Raw genomic sequence first — 6,000 nt, forward strand, 5'->3', positions numbered from 1 at the left:
ACCCAAACAATTTTGTGTTTTCCATGAAAAGTCACACTTATTCACCACCATATGTTGTGAAATGAATAGAAAATAGAGTCAAGACATTGACAAGGTTAGAAATAATGATTTGTATTTGAAATAAGATTTTTTTTACATCAAACTTTGCTTTCGTCAAAGAATCCTCCATTTGCAGCAATTACAGCATTGCAGACCTTTGGCATTCTAGCTGTTAATTTGTTGAGGTAATCTGGAGAAATTGCACCCCACGCTTCCAGAAGCAGCTCCCACAAGTTGGATTGGTTGGATGGGCACTTCTTTGAGCAGATTGAGTTTCTGGAGCATCACATTTGTGGGGTCAATTAAACGCTCAAAATGGCCAGAAAAAGAGAACTTTCATCTGAAACTCGACAGTCTATTCTTGTTCTTAGAAATGAAGGCTATTCCATGCGAGAAATTGCTAAGAAATTGAAGATTTCCTACACCGGTGTGTACTACTCCCTTCAGAGGACAGCACAAACAGGCTCTAACCAGAGTAGAAAAAGAAGTGGGAGGCCGCGTTGCACAACTGAGCAAGAAGATAAGTACATTAGAGTCTCTAGTTTGAGAAACAGACGCCTCACAGGTCCCCAACTGGCATCTTCATTAAATAGTACCTGTTAGAGCCTGTTTGTGCTGTCCTCTGAAGGGAGTAGTACACACCGGTGTAGGAAATCTTCAATTTCTTAGCAATTTCTCGCATGGAATAGCCTTCATTTCTAAGAACAAGAATAGACTGTCGAGTTTCAGATGAAAGTTCTCTTTTTCTGGCCATTTTGAGCGTTTAATTGACCCCACAAATGTGATGCTCCAGAAACTCAATCTGCTCAAAGAAGTGCCCATCCAACCAATCCAACTTGTGGGAGCTGCTTCTGGAAGCGTGGGGTGCAATTTCTCCAGATTACCTCAACAAATTAACAGCTAGAATGCCAAAGGTCTGCAATGCTGTAATTGCTGCAAATGGAGGATTCTTTGACGAAAGCAAAGTTTGATGTAAAAAAAATCTTATTTCAAATACAAATCATTATTTCTAACCCTGTCAATGTCTTGACTCTATTTTCTATTCATTTCACAACATATGGTGGTGAATAAGTGTGACTTTTCATGGAAAACACGAAATTGTTTGGGTGATCCCAAACTTTTGAACGGTAGTGTATATATATATAATATATATATATGTGTGTGTGTGTGTGTGTATATATGTATATGTGTGTGGTGTGTATGTATGTATGTAAATGTATATGGATATGGATATATAGGTTATTCTTTTTAACCTTTATCTTTACTATTTACTGGCATTTTTTCCCCTTGCTCCAACATACCAAGACAAATTCCTTGTGTGTTCTTGTACTTGGCTATAAATCTGATTCTGATTCTGAATACTGTAATGATGCATACACACACATCAATTATTGACACAAAATGTGCACACACACACACACACACACACACACACACACACACACACACACACACACACACACACACACACACTCACTCACACACACACACACACAGAGTTTTAAGAGGATTAGCTGGACAGATTCCATGGCACTACACATTGTAAGATTGTTTGTACAACATATTTCTGTCTATGGTATGAGCTTTAGAAAATGATATACAGCTGAAGGCTTGTCTTCTGCAAGAAGATTGATGTTTGCTTTTGTGTATCTTTGCAGCCAGATGGCTGGTTCACTGCAAGGACAAAGACACAGTAGAAACTCTGATAAGGTGTCTGATGAAATACTAGTGTGCCATTTGGGGCTCCGATGATAGCGTCCCTTTGGTGAGGGCAATGATCTAATCCATGTGTGGGTGTGTCCGGTTGTCACTGTCTGATGTGTTAATGTTGTGTATGGTTTTAACATGCCACAGTTAAAGCTTGTCATGACAAACACTTTTGCCTACATAGGCTCACGTAACCATTCATGCATGCATTCACGCATGTGATGAAAAACATGCTAACTTGCATGCAAACACACACACACACATACACACACACACACATATATATATATATATATATATATATATATATATATATAAACATATGTAAACATATATGAACATATAGCATCCCCGCGACCCTGATTGGTATAAGCGGCTTGGATGGAGATATACACTCACCGGCCACTTTATTAGGTACACCTGTCCAACTGCTCCTTAACGCAAATTTCTAATCAGCCAATCACATGGCAGCAACTCAATGCATTTAGGCATGTAGACATGGTCAAGACGATCTGCTGCAGTTCAAACCGAGCATCAGAATGGGGAAGAAAGGTGATTTAAGTGACTTTGAATGTGGCATGGTTGTTGGTGCCAGACGGGCTGGTCTGAGTATTTCAGAAACTGCTGATCTACTGGGATTTTCACGCACAACCATCTCTTGGGTTTACAGAGAATGGTCCAAAAAAGAGAAAATAACCAGTGAGCGGCAGTTCTGTGGGCGAAAATGTCTTGTTGATGCCAGAGGTCAGAGGAGAATGGCCAGACTGGTTCGAGCTGATAGAAAGGCAACAGTAACTCAAATAACCACTCATTACAACCGAGGTATGCAGAAGAGCATCTCTGAACGCACAACACGTCGAACCTTGAGGCAGATGGGCTACAGCAGCAGAAGACCACACCGGGTGCCACTCCTGTCAGCTAAGAACAGGAAACTGAGGCTACAATTCGCACAGGCTCACCAAAATTGGACAATAGAAGATTGGAAAAACGTTGCCTGGTCTGATGAGTCTCGATTTCTGCTGCGACATTCAGATGGTAGGGTCAGAATTTGGCGTCAACAACATGAAAGCATGGATCCATCCTGCCTTGTATCAACGGTTCAGGCTGGTGGTGGTGGTGTAATGGTGTGGGGGATATTTTCTTGGCACACTTTGGGCCCCTTAGTACCAATTGAGCATCGTGTCAACGCCACAGCCTACCTGAGTATTGTTGCTGACCATGTCCATCCCTTTATGACCACAGTGTTCCCATCTTCTGATGGCTACTTCCAGCAGGATAACGTGCCATGTCATAAAGCTCGAATCATCTCACACTGGTTTCTTGAACATGACAATGAGTTCACTGTACTCAAATGGCCTCCACAGTCACCAGATCTCAATCCAATAGAGCACCTTTGGGATGTGGTGGACCGGGAGATTCGCATCATGGATGTGCAGCCGACAAATCTGCAGCAACTGCGTGATGCTATCATGTCAATATGGACCAAACTCTCTGAGGAATGTTTCCAGTACCTTGTTGAATCTATGCCACGAAGGATTAAGGCAGTTCTGAAGGCAAAAGGGGGTCCAACCCGGTACTAGCAAGGTGTACCTAATAAAGTGGCCAGTGAGTGTATATAAAACTGTAATTGTCTTTAACCTGTTTTGGATTATGCATCTATTAAATAGTCATAATATATAGATAGATTTTCACACTACACGGTGTTCACATTAAAAATATGTACTGTAAAAACAGCGAAGTGAATATATGCAGAAATATTTAATTCCGTTGTACCTGGTGCAAGATTACACATTGTGCATACTATGTGTGAATGAGAGGGAGGACAGTGGAATGGTGAGGAGTTTAAATACTTGAGGTCAACTGTCCAAAGTAACGGGGAGTGCAGTTGAGAGGTGAAGAAGAGAGTGCAGGCAGGGTGGAGTGGGTGGAGAAGAGTGCCAGGAGTGATTTGTGACAGAAGGGTACCAGCAAGAGTTAAAGGGAAGGTTTACAAGATGGTCGTGAGACCAGCTATGTTATATGGTTTGGAGACAGTGGCACTGACGAAAAGACAGGAGGAGGAGCTGGAGGTGGCAGAGTTGAAGATGCTAAGACTTTCATTGGGAGTGACGAAGAAGGACAGGACAAGAAATGATTATATTAGAGGGACAGCTCAGGTTGGATGGTTTGGAGACAAAGCAAGAGAGGCAAGATTGAGATGGTTTGGACATGTGTGGAGGAGATGCTGGGTATATTGGGAGAAGGATGCTGAATATGGAGCTGCTAGGGAAGAGGAAAAGAGGAAGGCCAAAGAGGAGGTTTATGGAGGTGGTGAGGGAGGACATGCGGGTGGCTGGTGGGACAGAGGAAGATGAAGAGGAAAGGAAGAGATGGAAACAGATGATCCGCTGTGGCAACCCCTAACGGGAGCAGCTCAAAGTGGTAGTAGTAGTAGTACCTGGTGCAAGACTGAATAAAAGCAGGCTATCATATGCTGGTAATAGTGAGTGTTGATACTGGATGTCAGGCCGTTCTCATTAGATGTTAGATTGAATGTGACCTCTCTAAAGGCCTAAGTGGAGTATAATTTACAAGTATAAGTATAATTTAGCCAGCTGTTTTAGTCTATCAGGCTGTAGCAAATACCAATGCACCAATATGCATACTAGTACAAAAACACACACACACACACACACACACACACACACGAGTATGCATCCATAGCAACATACTGTGATTTACCTCAAGTATTACCCATGTGCATCCGTGTATGTGTTTACTTGTATGTGTGTGCGTGTGTGTGTGTGTGTGTGTGTGTGTGTGTGTGTGTGTGTGTGTGTGTGTGTGTGTGTGTGTGTGTGTGTGATAGCAAATATTGTTATAAAGGGCAGAGACTAATGTCCAAGAACGCCCGAAAGCCAGTGAACTCATTTCCTGTTTCAAAGCCAATTACAGCACAGATGCAAAAACACAGCGGTAGACAAGGTGCTAAATTTTACAAACGCGGAACGGACAGAATGACATTTTGAACCATTTCAGCTCTAAACCAGATATAAAACAGGCCTAAACAAACAGAACGCCTTACTTACTTTGGCCCAGTAACCTTAAAAGCCATCTACTCTTGTCATGTGGACTGGTTTTATTTGTTTATTTCCCTTGCTTTTGTTTTCTTCTCTTCTCGTCTTCTACTTTACATGGTCTTCATTGTCACAGTAACCACAGTGAAGGCCTTCTGCATGTTCAGAGTACTTCTTCGTTGATATCACTTCAAATAAGCACACAGATGGTCCAAACCTTATCACCAGGTATCACCAAGAGAGTGCTATATTCAGGCACAAATGGGAGGAAAAAACACAGCGAGCGTTCAAACAATGTGTGATGGATATTATGGGGTCAGTAGACTCCCTTACAGTATATACATTTTCCCCAACCACACCCATTTTGGGTTGGGTTGGGGGGGGGGCTGAAAGGAGGCCCCTGCAAAGCTTGAGCCTCCTGGCTGGGTACCCCTCTGCCTGGGCCAACAATAACACGGCTGGGGAGGTGGGGAATGTGCACAGGAAACCAATATTTCACAGCGGCAGCAGTGGTAGCTCTGAACTGAGCTGAGCTAAGCTGTTGAGGACCTGGCTGAAGGGCAGTCACGTTTCAGCCAGAGAACCGAGGGGGGGGTACAAACAAACACACACACCTTTCCACAATGGCATCCTGATCACAGATTAGAATGTGCACAAGACGCACATGAGCCCTGAGAAAGACAAGTTACGCACATAATAATACGATATACTTCACCCACTCCGCTTGTTTTCCTAATATGCCCTGTCTGCCTGTTGTTTGTCTCTCCTCATTCTCTCTCTTTGTCACACAGCCGCACACGTTAACACTTTTTTTCCCCCCTCAGCAGTATATTAGCTTTCTGGATCTTCCTTTTCTCCACCATCCCTTTGGTCTTTTCCTTTCCGAACCCTCCCTCCTTCATACCCCCCTTCCCCCTTCTCCCTCTCTCCCTGCCAGGTGTTTTGATGGCTCCCTGTGGTCGCCTACACAACAGGGCCTCTGTTCTCAGCTGCTGGGGAACTCTCTCTCTCCCTCTCTCTCACATGCACACTCCTTCTCTCAAACTATGCCTCACCCCTCTTTCTTTCTCTCCCCCCTTCCATTAAATGATTGCTCTCTCACACGTTTCCCCTAGCCTCCGTCTCTCTCTTACGCTTCCCCTTCTCTCTCTCGCTCTCTCTCTCCCTCACTCTCTCCTGCCGTTCTTCCAAATTTCCG

Source organism: Lampris incognitus, chromosome 3 (genome assembly GCF_029633865.1).
Source record: "Lampris incognitus isolate fLamInc1 chromosome 3, fLamInc1.hap2, whole genome shotgun sequence".
Taxonomy (NCBI): Eukaryota; Metazoa; Chordata; class Actinopteri; order Lampriformes; family Lampridae; genus Lampris; species Lampris incognitus.